Source organism: Haemaphysalis longicornis, unplaced genomic scaffold, assembly GCF_048455015.1.
Source record: "Haemaphysalis longicornis isolate Haplotype H1 unplaced genomic scaffold, Haemaphysalis longicornis Haplotype H1 scaffold_3, whole genome shotgun sequence".
Taxonomy (NCBI): domain Eukaryota; kingdom Metazoa; phylum Arthropoda; class Arachnida; order Ixodida; family Ixodidae; genus Haemaphysalis; species Haemaphysalis longicornis.
The window spans coordinates 166989880-167010058 of NW_027526335.1; the positions used below are offsets into that span (position 1 = coordinate 166989880).

At 49.2% G+C, this 20179-nt stretch overlaps 1 pseudogene; it reads left to right on the forward strand.

The window, feature by feature from the left end:
• The first annotated feature begins 3003 nt into the window (after positions 1-3003).
• Positions 3004-4642, forward strand: LOC144175573 (uncharacterized; annotated as a pseudogene).
• The last annotated feature ends 15537 nt before the right edge of the window (positions 4643-20179 follow it).

Below are 20179 nucleotides of genomic sequence, written 5' to 3' on the forward strand. Positions count from 1 at the left end.
TGACCGCGACAGGTTTTATTGACACCCCGTTCAATTAGTACATCCGGCCCTTATGCCGCCCGCACCATTAAAAAGCAGCCTACCTGTACAATGTCGGACTAGCCTACTGGTCCACTTCACCCTTCCTACTACACTTCTTGTAACATTGTAATTGTGCACCCAAGTTGACAAAAAGAAAAATAGTGGAACAAAGCACGGATGTAATGACACATAATGTAACAAACGTTTTGTATCAAATGAAAGAACAATTTGTGAGTGAGCCCCCTCTTTATAAATCTACTCCAAGGAATCTGCTCTTGCCAAACGCCTGTGACCTTTTTTTATGCTTGTTATACCTGATCCTGTGACCTTTTTTTATGCTTCTTATACCTGAGCAACATCTAAGTCTACTAAAGCACACTCTATAAGCGGCCCACAAAAAGCGACACGACTTCTGTTGAACAGATGGCTCCATGGTGCCCGGCCAGGCAGGCTGCCCTAACAACCACTGAAGCACAGGTTTTAAGTGAGGCTGGCTTGAGTGATGGGACGGTCTATGAGATCTATGACAAGCTTGTACACGAGAACTAAGTCTACTAAAGCATGCTCTATAAGCGGCCCACAAAAAGCGACGCGACTTCTGTTGAAACAACTGAGGGGTTTTTCAGAATAGAAAAAATGGTGCGTGTCCCAGCGCTCGGACAGCGGGAGAATTGTGCGCGGTGTGCGGGGCTGCCAATGTATAGCCCACATGTGGAGAGAGTGCGCGAGAATGCGCGAGCGCGTGCTCCCATACATCTGTATTTTGATAAAGCCAGAGCGGAACCAAACACTGCGTCAGTGACCTTGGGACTACACAACTGCACAACTCAACTCAGTGCCATGCCCAGTCCACAACGACACAAAAACACAGAACTTAAGGGGGGACGCGGGGATCAACTCGGGAAAAACGACCAAAAAATCACTTTTTAGAAAGTAGAAGATTTTGAATCTTTGACCCTTTTTCTATAATTTCTCCAAGTATCTTCGCTAAAAACCACCGCTAAGTACCTCAAATAATTATATTTACGAGACAATACAGCGAAAATTTCGTGAAAATAGGTAGAAAAATCACCGTTTTCAAGTGCGCGAAACTCCAGAACGCCAGCACGGAACGCCGCCATTTTGGTACCTTTGAAAAGCGCGCCTCTTCGCCTTGCGTTTCCCGTCTTTCGTTTCGTGATAGAGAGAAGAGCAAGCACAAAAACACAAAAAGTGTCAAGGTCGCGGAGCTGCTCCTCGCGGCCGCCGAATGGCTTGCTCAGTCACATGTGCTCTACGAGCCTCTCCATTCGCCGGCACTGCAAGCGAGAGCGACTGCGGCGTCTGCTTCTCCGCGCGCTGGCTGCTGCTTCTTTGTCAACGTGTTTGTAATTCAAGCCACGTCGCCGCTTCATCGTGTTTTGAGCTTTTCGCTGTTTTGTGGTTGCCATAATGACTGGGCGCACGTGGGCAACGAAGTTCGCGACGAAGCACCGCTTCGGCAGCCGCAAGCGCAAGCCACCGAACATCCGGAAGACAAGTAGGCCTACCAGAAATGTGCCCGCGCCGGAGCCTGCAAGTGACACTGTTGACGTTTTGCCGAAAACTCCGCAGGCTGTTACAGCCCTGTGTTCCAGTGGGGACAATACTCTGCACGTAGACGCATTTTCGGATGCCTGCTTGCCTGCAGCTCCCCGTGGATGCGCCGCGACGCCCGCCGATTCCACCGCAGCCATCACCGAGGTGAACAGCGAAAGTGTGGTTCCAGCGCCTACGTCTACCGGCACTGAAAATGAACCGTGCAGCAGAAACAGTCGCACTACCGTAAAATCCCGAGCAAGCGCCCCTACCCGGACAAGCGCCCCCCCTCCATTCTCGAGTGATTTGAAATTTGCGCCAAATCCCAAGCAAGCGCCCCCTGCCTTTTTTTAACCTTTTCCGGCGCTTCACCCATTTTCACAAAACCTCTTACCTAGTTGTTTAGTATTTTCTTTTCTTTTTTTGCTAAATATTTGCATGTTAAATTATAGAACGATGCAATTTTTTGGAAAAATAAACTGTTTGGGCTTACGTATGTCTCGTGCAGTATCCGTTCCCCATGCGTAGCCAGCACACGACCGAAGCCGAAGCTGGCCGTAACGTGAGCCAGCCGGAGCCAGCATAGCTGCTGTCAGTCGCAATTTGCCATTATCGAAAAACGTGTGGACCGTCCCACGTGTGCGGGACGTAAGCCAGAAGGATGCATTCGTACACAGTGAAAAAAAAGGTTGAGGTTGTAGAATGGCATCGACAAACCGGCAGAAACGTGCACGCGACTGCGCGGCATTTCGGGATCGACCGGAAGAGAGTGCGCGAATGGGACAAGAACTTTGAAACCGTACTACAGCGCAGCTACGGAAAAGGAAAGGCACAACGGAAGCTAAGCAACGGTGCGCCTGTATTCAGTGAAGAACTAGACGACGCTCTTTTTGAATTTTTCGAGAGTGAGAGGAGCGCCGGTCGTGCCGTCAGCAACAGGCTGTTGGCTGAAGAGGCCAGAAAAATCGCGGACAACCTGAAGCTCGGGAACTTCGCAGCATCGTCGCAATACATCAAGAGGTGGAAATAAAGTTATTTCTTTTCTCAGCGAGTGTTTTGCGTCCATATTGAGTTCCGGTCCGCTACCGTAAAAACTTTCGCGGGATAGGTATTGGGGGAGGGGGGCGCTTGCTCGGGATAATACGCCGCCATTTTGAATTTCGGTCGATGACCGAGCAAGGGCCCCCCTCAAAAATTCCTCAAATTATCTGTTACCACAGGGGGGGCGCTTGCTCGGGATTTTACGGTATTCAAGTGCATCTGGAACCTGAGTTCATTTCGTCGGAGGAGCTCAATGTGACTGCCGCCACTGTTCGCGAGTCCCTTTGTTCTGTGCCGGCAACCGAACGCAAGTTTCGGCTGACGGCCGACGGAGGAAGTTCAGCGGCGGCGGACTCGAGTTTCTTGTGCAAATTTCTGCTCTGAATTCACTGCTCAGTAAAACGCTGGGCCATCAGTGTTTTCAACCGGCTACTGAGGTAGTGCCAGAAACCAGGCTTGGCCTTGCCGTAAAGATGACTTTACGTTGTTCCGCATGCGGAGCCGCAGAAGCTCAGTGGTCGTCGCCAAGAGAAGGAAGCCGGGCCTTGGAGGTGAATTTGAGGTCTACTCAGGCCATAAAGAGCATAGGGGAAGGTGCTACTGCACTTACGGATTTTTGGTTCGTGATGAATGTGTCGTATAGGGGCCTCCATCAGAAGACGTTTCAGGGGCACCTGAAAGTGAAATTCGGGCCAGCTGCAAGCAAATTTGCCACTAACGTGTGCGCTGATGCTGCTGAAACTGTGAAAGGCATCTACACTGACATGGACCCAACATACACAAAGAACATCACAGTCATATATGATGGGACTTGGATGACCCGGGGGCACACTAGCCACATTGGCGTAGGGGCTGTGATCGAATTTTACAGTGGCCTAGTGCTGGACTTTGTGGTTCTCTCGAACTACTGCCATGGGTGCACGTTGGGCCCGAAGCCAGGTGACAGTAACTACAATGAGTGGAGGCAGACGCACCAGTGTCAAAAGAACACAGACGTGAAGTCTGGAAAGATGGAGGTGGAGGCCGCACTTGTGCTCTTCCGTCGTTCTCTGGAAAAGTATGGTCTTCGTTACACAACCATCGTGTGCGATGGAGACTGCCGCACATACTGGACGCTGTGCGAAGACAGAACGTACGGTTTCATCCAGTTTACTAAGGAGGACTGCGTAAATCACGTGGAAAAAAGGATGGGCATGAACCTGCGTTCCGTGGTCACAAAGAGCGACAGGGACCAACCACTTGGCGGCCGAGGGGGCTTGACGCTAGACCTAATCAAGCGGCTGACCAGCTATTATGAACAGGCCCTGAGAGGGAGCGACAACGTGCAAGACATGCAGAGGGCGGTCATGGCCACATTTCACCATATCACCTCCACAGACGAAGAACCGCACCACGAGCTCTGTCCTGCGGGGCCGACCAGTTGGTGCAGGCATCGAGCAGCAGAAGCTAAGGATGAACCGCAGCCTGCTCACAAGTACAAGCTGAAGCCACACGTGGCTGCTGCCATGTTGCCAGTTTTCAAGCGCCTCTCCGAGCCGCAGTTGCTCGAGCGTTGCAAGGAAAAAAAACTCAAAATGCTTCAGAAAGCCTGCACTCTGTCATCTGGTCCATCATGCCGAAGGACAAACATGCCTCCCTGATTGCAGTAGAGACTGCTGTAAGCGAGGCAGTGTGCCGGTTCAATAGTGGCACCCTTCGTGCGTACCGAGAGTTCTGCACCTCACTTGGTGTGCAGCCTGCAGGACATGGACTCCGTAGAGCAGCCAAAAAAGATGCCTTGCGCAAGAAGAGGGCGCAGAAAGCCCATGAAGACAAGGAAAACAAGTCAAAGAAGAAGAGAGACAGACCCGACTCGACCAACTACAAGGCCGGTGGTTTCTAAGCCAATAAACGTGACTCAAAACTTTGAACAGCTTTTTCTCGCAACTTCTTTTTCACTACCAAGGTCACCTTGCAATGCCGATATCTCAACAACCACTTTGAATATTTTTACCCCGTTTGTTTTGTTACACTCCTTGCACATCCCTGCACACAATGACATGTTTTGTTTTCAAAATTTTAGTCTTGCTAATTTATTTTTTTATTTCCACAATGAGAATTTCCATGCAGCAAGAGTAGGTGACAACTAACGAGAATTAAAAAAAATTCTGTTAGGTTAAAAAAATTATAGGAATGTCATTGTGTGGAGTATGTGTATAGGTGTACTATGAGTGTGTGCTAGATCTTCTAGCATACCGTATTTTCTCGCATATAACCCGCACCCCTAACTTTGAACTCCCCGAAAAAAGAAAAAAAAAATCCTCGCGTATAACCCACATGCTTACCTGAAAAAAACTCGTTTAGGAAGCCACAATTGCACAGTCACAATTTCGTTTACAGGATAACTTTATTTCAAAACGATCGCCGCAACGTTGTCAGCGCCGATTCCGGTTCACTCAATCATCGCCAGACTCGCCACTGTCGCTGCTGCCATCCGAGGCTTCGTCGCCGCTCTCAAAGACGCAATCGTCTTCGGTGCCATCTAAGCAATTGCTGATGGCGCACTTCTTGAAACCATTTGAAACCACTTCTTTGCGCACCATGTCGGCCGGAATCGCCCCCCACGCATCCACGATCCACTGGCACAGCAGCGCAATGTCTGGCCTCCGCACGCGTCCCGTCGGTGTGAGGGCGTAAAGGCCGTCGGCCATCCACTCGGCATACAGCCGCTTCACGTGGGCCTTGAACGGCTTATTGAGGCACACATCCAGTGGCTGGAGCATGGAAGTCATGCCACCGGGTATGATCACGAGGTCCGTGCGCTTGTCAGCGAGGCGCGCTTTCACTGCGTCAGTGCAGTGGCCTCGGAACGAGTCCAGCACCAGCATGAACCGCCGTGCTAACATGGCGCCTGGCCTTTTAAATGCAGAGCATTTCTTAGCCTCGCCTCTTCCTGCGTCGGACGGCGTCCACAGCAGGTGCGCCTCTCCTCCTTTCCTCCTCTCACTCAACAGCAGCTGGCGCGCGCATGCGTCGTAGTCAGCCCGTTCGCTCCGTCGCGGTGTCGGCGTAACAGGTGCGTGATAGCAGCGCAGTGGGGCGTGGAAGGGCGCGTGCTGCTTGCGCATGCGCGCTCTCCCCCCCCCGTATTGCTCTCCCTCTACTGCGCGCGCTGCCGTCACGGCGAATACTGTGCAATCAACCTCGTCGGCAACGTCTACGCTAATTGTACCTCCCACGCCGCTGCGACAATTGCCGACAGCGGCGTCGACACCACTCTCTACACCAAGACCTACAAAGTCAGCCACGGGGTTACCGTCCTCGCGATCTACCTGGTGCCCAACCTCCCCCAACGACGGTTACCGAGTGCGTCGATTGTGCGGTTGACAGCGTGTACGAGCGCTTGGGAAGAGAGAAGTCCGAGTCGTCCATTCGCCTCGTGCTCGTTGGAGACTTTAACGTCGACCTGCGCAAGGACGACTGGTTGATCGAGTACATGACCACCAACCATGGACTCTACTGCGTCTCAAACAACAGCAGCAAGCAACCCACCACCATCCACGGCAGTTGCATCGACCTCGTCTTCGCGAGTTGTACCAACGCACAAACGCTGCTCAAAGAGCAGTTGACGGTCCACTTCAGCGACCATAAAGACGGAACTGACCAATAATAATAATAATAAATGACGCATTCAGCCCTATATACACTCTCGTCTCGCTCTCCTCTCTCTACCCCAAAACAACACCAATGCAACTACGAAGAAACTACCCACCCTAACGCGACTTTACGCGGCGTTAACGACCCCCAATGCTCTGCATTTACTCGTGTTCCCCTCGCGGGAAGCCGCGGGAATTTTTTTTCCCAGACCGTGCGAAGCCAGTCACCGACGAGGTCACTGTTCATCCACGCATTGTCTTCCGCCCGTACAATCCCTGGTGGCAGTGGAGTAGTGGGTAGCGTTTTGCGCTTTAAGATTACATACGGGTGCAGTTTGGTGCCATCCGCCAAAGCGCACAACATTACTGTACAGCGTAGCTTGGTGTTTCCGCCCGTCAGCACGCTTACAGATTTTGAGCCCTTTTTCTGCAGAGTGGTGTCCATGGGCATCTCGAAGTATACGGGCGTTTGATCGGCATTTCCCACCTGGGACAGCAAGTAGTTGTGCTCCTTCCTGAGCCCGATGACGTAATGCTGATAGTTCAACAGCTTCTCCTGGTAGGCGTTAGGAAGCCGCTGGCACATGGTCGTTCGCCGCCGCATCGAAAATCCGTGCCTGGCCATGAATCGCTGGAGCCATCCACGGCTCGCACGAAACTCGCGTGAGATGTTCATCTCCCGGGCCAACCTCAGAGCTTCCATCTGCGCCATCTCCGTCGACACAGCGTGGCCACGACTCCTCCGCTCCTCAATGAATTTGACAAGCTGCGTCTCAAGAAGGGGGTACGCGCCAGTCTTCGGGCCGCGAAATGCTCGCTTCTCCATGTGTGCACTTTCGAGAGAGGCCTTTTTCTTTCACCAGTCACGAATGCAGGACTCGTCGACGTCCTGCTTTCTCGCAGCAGCTCTGTTGCCGATTTCCTCCGCAGCAGCTATGATCTTCAGTTTCTCCTTCACGGTGAAAGATTGCCACCGAGACCCACTCATGGTACCTCACCAGACAAGGCTGACCAACGGTGCAAACTAGCCACACCTGACTTGGGGGGCCCAACAACTTCGCAACAAAGCGCACGCAAATCACAGCAACAGACGCTGTTGACCAAAGCAAACAAAGCATGCGAAAAGTCCGAATAAACACGCTATGGAGGGGATCTGTCTATGGCTTGTGTTGGCTTCTTATTGGCTTTGCACCAGACGATGACGATGGGGATGCGGACTGCATGGCAGGCCGTGCATTGCCGTGAAGCCGACCTCTTCTCCCAGAATATTCACAGATAACCCGCACCCCCACTTTTCGAACGAATTTTTTCAATTTTTGGTGCGGGTTATATGCGAGAAAATACGGTAATTTTACAGGTCTGCATCCATCTTGCAAAACAGAAAGCGGAAAAATTTTGTAAACAAAAAAGTACTTGAGATATTGCAACCATATTTTCACAGTTTTGGTTTTGTAAAATGACTAACAACTGTGACAAATTTCATCAAAATCTGCTGATAAATAAAAAAGTTGGCTTCGATCCCCACGTCCCCCCTTAAGCAAATTAATGTGTTTCCACGACTGCGAGCAGGGCCAATTGAATTTCCTATTTACTGTTCACTGTTTTCTTGTTCGTGCATTTAACACTTACAGCCTATCGTTTGTCTATTTTGTTTTGGACTTACAGCCTATCGTTTGCTTATTTTGTTCTGACTCACGTGTTTACTGTTCACTGTTTGCCTTCATTGTTTGCCCGCTGACACGTTTTTACGTCTACAGTTTAACGTTGGTTTGCTCACGTCCTCATTTGCCTATGTTTACAGTTTACGGTGGGGGGGGGGGGGGGGGGGTTCTTGTTCACAGGTTTTACACTAACAGTCTATCGCTTGTTTATTTTGTTTATTTATGTTGACCGCGCCAGGTTTTCTTGACACCCCGTTCAATTGTACGTCCAGCCCTTATGCTGCCCGCACATTTAAAAAGCAGCCTACCTGCACAATGTCGGACTAGCCTACTAGTCCACTTCACCTTCCTACTACTTCTCTCTCAGCTTCTTATCCTTCACCACTGTCACCAACCCACTTTCACTCCCCCCCACCCACTCTCTCTGTCCTCCCACACCCAACCCCCTTCTCTCCTCCTTCTCACTTGGCCGGTTGAGGTGTCGGCTTTCAACAATCGCTTTCTTCTTTCTTCCCTATCACACCTCCCCTACACCAGCAAGCGTTCCCCTGTCCGCCCCTAGGCGAGACAATTTACGCCTGGACCTTCCTCTCTTCCTAATGATCAATAAATACATACATACAATTACAGTTTACATGGGAATACGTGCCTGGATGCAACAGCTTGCACTGGGCCAGAAATCCCCACAATTGAGGGGAAACCACCTCTGGTTTCCTTCCAGTGTTTAATACTGCTTTCTTAGTTGCCCCACGACATCGTTCATATTGCTCCTTATGATCTTATAAGGGAAACGTACGATCCTCGGACTTCCCTCCTTTGCACACCTTCAGAGAGGAAGCATCTTAGTTGTGCGCTGTCTACACAGCCGCATACTCGGTGCAAGGGTAGCGCGCTTTTGATGAGTCCACGAAAACGTCACTGTGCAGTCATCGGCTGCAAAGCCAGCGAAGAAGATACTGAAGTTTACTATCGTTTACCACATGACAGTGAACTGCGGTAAGCATGATTACTGCGTATTGGGGGGCTCTCAGTGACGGACAAACGAAAAAGCATCTACGTTTGTGGGCAACACTTTGCTGCGGAAGCTTGCCAAAGAAGCCCGTTGTAGCAAGAAACCCTTTTTGCTATGCACGAATGTCACCTATGAATACAATTTTCTGGATACAAACAGTGAAATACTTGCAGGCGAGAGCTAAGCTGTGTTTCATCTCTGTACAGGGGTTTCAGAAAATTGCAACGACCTTTTAATTCCTTGATGGTTTTCTTTATTTCATTTTTCATTTCATTTTCAAGTTTTCATTTATCTACAGCATGCCCTCAAGCACACTGCAGTATTTAATTTTTTTAGGAAAGTGGGCCAATTAAAAAAAATTGCTTTGTGAAAAAAGGTTCTTAGCGAAAATCTGTGAACAGCACTGCTCGCCACCATAATGCAGTAGCAGACGTCAAAAGCGAAGAGAAAGTTGAGAGGAGGAGGAAATGCGGCATGACAATAATGCGCGTTTTTTGATTTACAATTTCTGAGCTAACACTCACCGCTTTAACAAAATTCTTGAAGAGGGGCGTACTAATACATTGCTTTATTTTGTTAATGTATGTCCATGTATCGGCGGAAGGTATTTCAGATCACCTTTAACATAAAACAGGGCCTTATGACACAAAACATCTACAAGCATTGTACACACGCGTAAGAAGCCATATTGGTATTTGCTTGGTTTGCTGCTGCACACACAGACAGCAAGAAAGATTGCATAAAGAGACCACGACAAATTCAAACCCTATACTTAAGAGTGTTTCTTGCGTCCTTTTTCCAGTCCTTGTCTATTGTGCTAGGCCAGAACATAGACAATGAACCAGCAACTCGCTCAAGCTTTTAATTCATCTGTTCATTTTAGTCCTGGGGTAAATTCCAAGGTGAGTTACCCTCCAAATCCTCCTAATAATTTAACATTGTGTCGGAATAGGAACACCACTTTCGACGGCTAGTTTTTAGCACAACACGTGCAATTGCTGGGCAATGAGAATCGAACTCGCGTTCAGCCAGGCTGGCCCCTGAACTCTCATTTCTCAGCAATTTCATGTATCAAAAATGACGGGAGCAAACTACTGTAAAGGTCTGCAGGTATCATTGCCTCTGTAAAGGTCTGTCGAATCTTTTGTCCCTCGTATCACAATAGAGTGGGATAATCTACCACCAAACACTGTTACTGAACCGAATACCGCGAAATTTACTAATGCTTTGAGCAAAAATAACGATGTATAACATGCATCAATTTACTGCCTCCTTTCACTCAGTTCTTGTGCTGCCAAATGACGTGTGGTAATATTCTGTGTAGTAATACTCTGCGTAGTTCTTATTGTTTCCACTTTCGTTGTGCTGCATTTTTCCAATAGACTGGCTCACGTCGTCAAGCGAGAACAAAGGAGATGCCACGGACATGGCGTACTGCAAGGTATGTGACTGCAAGCTGAGAACCACACTTGTAAGACCTAAAGTTGCACACTACAAGGAACAAGCACGTAGAAAATATCAAAAGGATGAAGCTGGCTGCTGTCACTAAACCTATTGACTCGCATTTCAAGCCCGGACCCTCGAAGCCTACAGGAACAGAGTTAAAGATTGCGGAGCTGCGCCTTGCGGTGCACGTCGCCGTGCACAGTGCGCTGTCCATCGCCGATCACTTGACTCCACTGTTGGCAGGTACATTACCGGAATCAAACGTTGCTACCGGAGTGAGGTTGGGACACATGAAATGTACAGCTCTAGTTTCAAAGGTCCTAGGGCCTACTTTTCGTGAAATGCTGCTCAAGGACATCGCAGAGCAGCCGTACTCACTATAGTGGACGAAAGCACTGACATATCTTGCGAGAAAGAATTAGGAGTCGGCATCTGCTACTTTTCCAAGCGTGTCAATGATTTCCTAACCCTGTTTCTTGGGCTCATTTCCATAACAGATGCTTCTGCTACGGGAATGTTCAACGACACCAACTGAGGTCGCCGGTCTCCGTTCCGCCGGCTTTCCTCCGTTCCAGCCGCAGATCGGCAAGATGGCTGCGTCCAGCAACGTGTCCCCGATTGAAGCGAGCGCCCCTCAGCATAAGCGCTTCATCTGGACAGCGTCGCTGACCTTGCCCAACTGCGGGCTCAGAAGCACAATGCCCCGGTGTACTTGCGCATGACCGCGGTGTTCAATGAGCTCGCAAGCGATGAGTGCGGGCAGACTGTGCGAGTCACCACAAAACAAATGAAGCACAAGATGGAGAACTTGGCACAAGCGCACAAGTAAGTTACCACAATTTTATTAGATTTTTAAGCCCGCGTAGCACCTCGTGTCCAGCATGTGCAATAAAATATGGCGCACCGCACTGTGACCGATCTGTCTCGATGCCATAGGCAACGCCGAATTTTGCTTGACGTGGGCTCAAACGAGATTCCTTCATAACGCTCGTGCAGCAATGCTTGAATAGCGGTCACAGCATAGCACAGTAGGTTATCATACGTAGCCATCTGCCGTAAGTTAGGCTTTGCCGGGCAAAGTTTGGCAGAAATGTATTTTGCACCGAAAAGCCCGTACGATCAGTTTACACGAAATAAAATGTTGACCCGTGCATTAGCTTTCCTGTAGTGCACATTGCAGTAAAAGTAAAGCTAACAACCAATAAAGGTTGAATTATGAAAGCAGTAGTGTTTGCTGTACGATCAGTTTACACAAAATAAAATGTTGACCGGTGCATTATCTCCTGTAGCGTGCATTGCAGTAAAGCTAACAATCGCAAAAAAAAAGTTGCACTGAAAGCAGTAGTGTTTGCATTAAATGCACACACCACTGCACTGCTTTCTTGTTTTCTATACAACTGCAATTTGCATACACAACAAGAATATTATACTATTAATTCCACCTTTTCAGTTGTGTATGAGCAGTGCGGGTAAGAGACACTATGCCGTGCATGTAAGGCATCAGCAGAAGTAATTGAACTGTGGGAAAACAAGCTGTTAGGCAAGTTGGTTTATAATGGTGATGACATTAAAGCGCTACTGAGACAATGACACAAGAAACGACAGGTTAAGCGCTCACTCGCAGTAGTTGTTCATTTGAAGCATTGTCTCGTATTTATACAGGTGTAATCACTGGGAGCATGTGCAGTGGAAAAACGAAAAACGCAGTGGAAAAACATTCTATCTTGGCTATCAGCTGATCTTGAAGCCTATCTAGCTCGCATCATCATTCAACAGCGTTCTCTTTGCTGTTTACCACTTTGCCTGCAGTTTCAACTTTCAGCACAAAGGAGGTTCATTGCTCTATCTAGTTTGTACTTGTGCTGAAAAAAATTTGTGCTTATCTCTTGTGACATAAGGAAGTGACTCTCATCTGTACTTTGTTCTTATTTCAGAAAGGCAAGCAATGCTGGCACTGGGTCTGCGGCTACCGAGTGCACATTTTACAAGAGGCTGAACACCTTCCAGGGGAACCTGCCCATCAAGGACCCGAGCCTGGTGCAGGAGAGCTTTCAGGTTCAACATTACTAAAAACACCAATGTGCATTACTAAAACATCATCGCACAAACATGAGGCGTTGTGGGTCCCTGAGTACTAAAAATTCACAAGTAACTTGTCAGAAGCATCACCGTCTGCGTAGCTTCATAATCATTGGTTGTCATTTCCAACATACCGGTGCCACAGCACATGTTACTTCTTGGAGTTTATGGTGTACCACAACTCATTTAGAGAAAACATCCACCATTGTATGTTTGTATGTGTACCACTTGCACTCAGCATGTAAAAACAATAATCACTTAGACGCAACATTCGGTAACATCCTGTTTTTTTTTTTTTTTCTTAAGCTGGACATGATAGAACAGCTGCCAGAAGGTGCAGAAGTTGTGGCCTCGGGGCCACTGCCAACAGCGCCCAGCAGCCCAGGGGATGCAGAAGCATCAACTAGCCACGCTTGGACCAGCCAGGCCTGGACCAACGAGGCGGCCAACATAGACGCGTCCGCCAGTGAGCCATCGACAAGCCAGGCTCCAGGCCCCACCCGAAAAAGGCGGCAGCAGGCATCACCAATTGACAAAGTTGTGGAGCTACTGGAGCGGCAGGAAAACTGTGCCAAGAAACTCGCAAAAAAAGATTACAAGCTGTCGAAGAAGACAGTCCACCTCCATGAGGAGGCAAATACTAGTCAGAGAGAACTGGTGGGCATAATGCGCCAGTACTTTGCAGGCCAGCAGGAGCGTCAGCCTGACCTCAGCACTGACAACATAGAATAAAGCTGAATGTGCATACGTGCCCTTGTTCTGTTCATTGTTCACAATTGCATGCCTGAAGCAGCTTTTCAGAGTAGTCATGGCTTGAGTGACAAGATGTGTTTAGCCAAAGCCTGTCGGACGCTTTCACCTGATGAGCTTGCTGCGTTGCTCACACAAACAGGCTGTGGAAGCTCACAGGCTGCTACTTCAGCACTCCACTGTGTGTCGCACTGGTCCCGCATGTGCTCGCAGACATTGTGGAGGACGCAGCAAGCTCGCACAATGCTGTTGACATTGTCAATTTCACACTCAAGTGCCTTCAAGACCCTGAATCTAGCCTTCAATCGCCCAAAGGCATTTTCAACAACACGCCTTGCTTTGGAGAGTGTAGTTGAACGTTTGCACTGTGGGGTTGTTTGCACTGCGATGAAGGAACGGCTTCATCAGGTGACGCTGCAACAGAAAGGCCTGGTCACAGAGGAGGACTGCTCCTATTGGCATTCCATCGATGACTTGGCTAGGTACAGTGAAGATACCAGTCCCTACTACTTTCGGTCGTATGGAGGCCCTGTACACTGCTGCGTCGTGATTCTGCCCTGGAGACCCTACATTGGTGAACAAGAACTTGTAGTTTTGTTCAAACACAGGGAGCAGAATTATACTTTACCAACCCTTATAGTTGTAGTAATCCTGCTCATTTTCTTCGGGCGGCGAAACTTTGATGTGGCAACCGTCCATTGCGCCGAGGCCCTGTGGAAAGCCTGTGCAGGCTTCGAACTACCGCACGTGGTCTCTGACATTATTCAGACGGAAATCGCACAATTTGGGGCTCGAGCACATTTACGACAACGTCGCAAAACTCCCGGAAGATGAGGTTGACGGATGACCGACTCATGCCGAAAAGATGAGCCACAGTCCTTTCCTCTGCCGACGTGGCGAGTCTGTACAGGGAAATGGCGACACGCTTGTGAAGTGGTATACAAGCTCACGTTTGTATCTTCCGTGCTAGTGAGGAACACGAGCTTACAATGTATGCAAATGTGGAGCAGGTCACACGGAAGTTTCCCTCTAAATCTTGATCCGACAACGTCGGCACGGTGGTGTCATACCACGACGGTGGTCTCCAAAGCGTCCACACCCTCCTAGGCCTGGAAGACAACGCCACAGCGAGTGCAGCCAGGGTGCGACATCGCCTCTCGGCCGCCTTCCGCTTCTTGATCGACGCTTTCTTGGTGAGTACAGCTCGCAGTTCAGTCAGTCCGCGGTGTCTTTTTTCTAGTTCTTCTTCGATTTACGCGCCCCAAGCGGTAGCGGTCCGGGGCAAGCATTAGCTCCTCTTCCTCTCACTTCTTTCTCTCTTCTCCCCTTCCCGGAGCAGCCCTTCTCCCCCGTCGCTGCATGAAGCTGCGCATGCGCGAAAAAGATTTCTCCTCGGGCGCTCCGGACGACGGCGGCGGCAGCGGTAATGGCCGTAACGGTTAACGTTGTTTAGGAATGAGTTTCCTGCAGAGACATCGACAATGCCGCCACATAGAAAAGTACGACATGTATCGTGCGCTGCCATGTGGTGCCCCAACAACGGGCGAAACTGCGCAAAGAAGTTCTTCTGTTTTCCTACTGACCAGAGGTAAGAGTCGAGACGATTCCTTTCCCGTGTGCAGTTGAGCTGAAGCCTAACAAAGAACTAAGTGTCGGGCGAAGGCTCTTTCGCTAATTGTTTACTTGCGCTTTTGTGCAGTGTTCTTAAGTTTCGCTGAATAACAGGGCTTTCCTTCTTACAAATAAGCGAACTGTACTTGGGGTTGTCAACGTACGCTTTGTTTGTCATCATGATATCAATGTATATCAACGTGCATCGCATTTGCGTGACGCTTCTTTGTTTGACATCTATGTATAACACCGTGCATCGCGTTTGCGCAGTGATGCCTTCGCGAATTTCAAAAAATGGTTTGGTGTGGTTGACCTTGGCGCATTTTTTCGTAGGTATGATGCTTGGGTGGAGTACGTTACCCGTCCCGACATCAAGGCGCTGCCAAAGGAGAGGGTTTTAAAGTCGACGTATTGCATCTGCTCGGACCACTTCGCTGCTGCCGACTTCGCTGACCCCCAAAACACAAGACTAATTTGGTTAGCGGTGCCGTCAGCTGGGGTATCCTCCCCCAGATTGCGATGCCTGGCCAGCGAAGGTAAATAAAACGATTGCGCCTCGTTTTCGTTAAAGGTGTGGTGATTTTGGATCAGTCCGTAATTGCATTATGATCTTTGCGCGCGTAGCGGTTCGTTTTTCTTTTTTTTTTGCTGCGTAATGTTTTGGCCAAAGAGGAGGTAAAAAAATGGGTATTTTGCGGCTAGTAACAACCGTTTTTGTTTTGGTTCTGTGTTTGTTTCAGTGGCCCTGAGAGCAGATAGCACTGCGGAACCTCTCCTTAGGCAGCGGCACCCCCAGGCTCCCCCCACTCCATCCCCCATCCCGTGTGCCTCGCCGTCTCTCCAGGACCCCTGTTATCAGCGTTCCCAGGAAGGTAGGCATGGGTGACAGTGCGCCTAAAAGTTATCTTTTCTCCGTTAACATCAGTTCGCGCTTTATTGCTGTATGCGGGCAGCTGCAAATATTGATAATAACGCTGTGAGCACGGGAGAGGTAACTGTAGAGGCTGAAATTGCCTGGCATTTTTTTTAGTAGTAGCGAATGTTGGATAGTCGCGCTTTATCGGAAAGCGTTTGCGGGGCAGCATGAAAATTCCAGTGGATTTTTTTACTTTTCATTCAACAGGACTGGACTAACACGTTGTCATGTGTCAGTGGCACCCCCCGAGAGGGGATGCATGAAACCCCCCAAAAAATAGAAGGGAAGAACAAAGAAACGAGAATTTTGAAGTGTGCGCCAGGAGAGCACCAATCAGCAAGCGCCAGCGCCGACGCACTGAGGAATCATGGGCAAAGGTGGCGGCGCACTGGTCGGCCAATCAGGGAAGGCCACGCATGGGACAAGTGGCGAGATGGCCATATAAGGAGGGGGAGGCAAGAAACCGAAGAAACCAGGAGACGGCCGGAGCAGGTGCGCTTCAACGAACGAGCCAGGGGGACGCGGCCAGGCCATCGACCACGCCATCCGAGCCTGGGCGGGAGCGGGCCGACTTCGCATCGGCACCGTCATCCTAGGTGCACCACGAACCGGTGTCTTCGTGGCCCCAGCGGCATCGGTCGGGCACCAGCGGCCAGCGTCCACGCTCTGTCGACGTTCGTCTCGACGGCCCCGAAAGGCGACGTTCGTGCCAAGCCTACCTGAGACCTCCAGCGGCAGCGGCTACCAGGGGGTAGCCACCGAGGAAGCACGCCGCCGAAGGGATGACCGCGCGCGTCGAACGCCGGCATCAAGGACCTCCAGCGGGAGCGGATACCAGGAAGTAGCCGCAGAGGAAACATCAGGACGCGTGGAGCCCACGCCGTCCAAGGAGTGACCGCGCGCATCGAACGCCGGCACCGAAGCGAGAGGAGGACGGCTACCACCGGGTCGTGGCCACGCAACGGGTGCGACACGTCAGCGCCGACGACAGCGGGGTAGGCCAGTCCATTAGGGACATATTCGTAGGATACAACTAGGGAGTTGTAGTGAGAAAGAGATGAAGTAGGACTTGACGTAAGGAGTGAATTTGGACTGAAGGTGTAGAACTTTATTGTAGAGTGTTTTGAGTTTTGATTTGAATTGTATATTGAGCTGTTAAGTTAGGGGTTTGTATGTGAGTTGTATTTCGGGATTGTAGAGGTTTGAGTGTTTATCATTTGTGTGTAGTTTAAATATTGAGTGCTTTGCATGAGGGTTTTTTTTGTGTGTGCATTAAATGTATGTTGTTAAACACATCAACGGCTTCCCTGTGTCCATTGCTCCAAGCTGGTAAAGACAACCTCACCATCGGTTCACGTGACACACATCACTCCAACAGTATTTCATAAATGAATAAACAAATAAACATTTCATGTGTCTTTTGTCATTATGTTGAAGCTTTTGTTTGAGATAATTTTATCTTTCGTGATATAATTATTGGTGACAGCTACAGTAGCCTGGCGATAATTCAAACTCGGATAATTCAAACAAATTTCAAAAGTTTCGGTTGGCCCCCTAAGTTTTCAATTTATTTTAAAGCCCCTTAATTCAAAATAAATTTGGTTAATTCGTACTTTCTCCTTGTCCTTGATGGAAAATATTTTTTCTCGCGATGAAACTGCGTTTATAATTATGAAGATATTACCACGATATAGACTAATGTTTCAATGATTTCAGAAAAAGCTTTTCTCGCAGGGGGTTCATATTGAATATAAATGTTATAAGGAGGCAAACGATTTTTTTCAGAGTTAAGAAACATTGGTTTTTCATTATCCCTCCCTGAACAGGAACAAAGTGAACATGTCATTTTCTTTCACACGCTTCTGTTAACGTTCTCTACTGCACATTACTGAGGAGATCTCAGTGTGCAGAGAAGCAGCTCATATATTACATGTGCACTGCATCAGGGCGAAATAATGTACCCCCAATGTTCAACTACTCCCATAATTAACGTAGGAAAACTGCAGTTTTTAATGGACTGGGCAAGCTTAGTAACAAATTCACATGGCTTATGTGAGTTAGCTAGGCCATCTACTCTTGTTCAGTTTGCCTTAGTTTTTCCATATACTGCAGGTTCTCACAATCAGAACACTTCGACAGCCTTACACCTAAATATAAATACTGGCCATGAAATGTGTATGTGTAAAAATCATCTATGAGCACTAGCTCGTGAGTTTAGCCACACTTGCAATTTTTCTTGTCACCAAAATTTTTAAGAAACATTCAACGTTTCTGCAGGCAGTGAGAATGCACCCGTTCCACCGCAACAAGGGCCGTCATCACAAGGACCATCCGGGCTGGGCGAAGGAAGAGAGGGCCGTCCGTCCCCCCAGCCAGGACCATCTGGGCTGTGCCGAGGTCCCACAGAGACTCCACGGCAGCAAAGACTACCCCAGGGGCACCATGGTGAGTAGAGATTTTTGAACACCCAGCACACTCCCATTCACACAGGTCCTCCTCCTCAGTGCAAAAATTCGTCTTAGCCAAACATACTTTTGTTACATTTCAACTTTGAGCCTCTTGCAGAGGCTCGTGCAGCATTTCATTTTTTCAAAGCTATTCAAGCAAACCAAGCAAGTGGTATGCAGCGTGAGCGTTCACGATACGCTTTCCGAGCTGTGGAGAGCTACCTCAGTGGGCCAATGATACCCCTTGCGGCTTGCGTAACTCAACGCCATCTACATGGAATTTCACTTCACACCGTAGTGTGTGCGTGTGCTGCTTTATTTATATAGTGCACTTGCGCAATGTAAGCACATTAAACAGGTAAGTGTTGCGGCCAGTTTTCAGCTCGAGAAGAGTTTACATATCAGCGCCTGCCCTAAAAACTGAAGCACTGACAAAACTGGCGTCATTTCTGGACGGCTCAGAGTTGCGCGGTATCATCTACGGTATAATTTATTAGGTCGGTCTGCGTTCTCCAGTCATAGTGTTGGCTCGTGCTTAGAATCAAATAACAACAACCAATAACAATGTTCTTTAGCACTCTCAAGAAAGCATGTATAAATATTCTCGAGTGATGTTAAGTATTGTGCTTTTGTGTGGGCAGGTTTAACTCCCAGGCGCCCAGGGCGGAAACCAAAGTTGTTCACCCCCAGGACCAGGAGGATCATCACCCCACTGCGTGGTGATAAGCAGAAGTTCCGGAAGGCGCTGTCGCGGTCTCAGAGACAAAAGAGTCCACGGGATTTAAGGCAGAGGGCTGCATTGCAAACGTTGAAGCCATGTGTGAGCCCAGAGTTTTTCCACCTCCTGGGTAGCCAGGTTCGGATGCATGGTTGGAAGACGAAAGGAAGAAGGTGGTCGAAAGAGATCAAAGAATTTGCCTTGAGTCTGTATTTTCACGGGCCCAAGGCTTATCGGCGGATCTCCAAAGTGCTGTGCTTGCCACATCCGAGGTCACTCCGGAAGTGGTTGGCTGAAGTGCACATGACACCCGGAATTATTCCTGGAGTGCTTGTTGCTTTAAAGGATGCTGTCAAAGATTGGCCACTCAAAGATGGGGTTTGCATAATTATGTTTGACGAAATGTCACTGAGACAAAATTTACAGTAGGACGCCAAAAATGATGTTGTCATTGGCTATTCAGACGACGGCACGGAGAGGACAGCGGGCGTGGCAAACACAGCCTTTGTGGCCCTTCTTTCTGGACTCTCAGCCTCCTGGATTCAATTTTTGGCTTACGCAGTGGCCAAAACGAAGTTGCCTGCAGAGATCATAAGAAGACTGTTGCTTGCCTTAATCGAAGAGCTGAGAGAATGTCAGCTCTTTGTTAAGGCAGTGGTGTGCGACCAGGGGACAAGTAATGTTCAGTTATTTGATCTGCTAAATTTGACCCAGCAGAATCCTTTCTTTCTTGTTGGTGGGGAGAAAGTTTATTTCTTGTTTGACACTCCCCACTTGATTAAGTGCAATCGGCAGGGAAAAAGCGCAATCGGCAGGGTGCCTAAAGAGTGACTTCAAAGAGCTTTCAAACTCTGCCGACCATGTTGGAAGCCGGGGGAGAAGCCAGTGCACTTGAGAGGCCTTGTGTGCTTTCTGCATTGTGTGAACATCGGCCACAGACTGAATAAAAATGCTCGACAGAAATCGTCAGGTAACTGTCCCAGCATCCCCTGAAGCTGCAGAGCCTCGGGTGGCGAAGTGTTTAACAAGCTTTGCACAGACAGATGATCTGCAAGCAACAACACTGGTGCCAGGTGCTGCCCGTGAAGGTGAAGCTCCCCAGGGAGCATCGGTACCTCCGTCAGATACCGCCGACCAGTGCCCCGGACAATCTCCACAAAGACCCACGGTAGGATTTGCTTGCACTCGAGCCCCCATACACAAGCTGTAACCAACCGTGGCAAGATGTTGAGAGGTGAAGGATAGAAGCCCCTAATGGTGGATGTCGGAGCCATGGTCAGGCTCC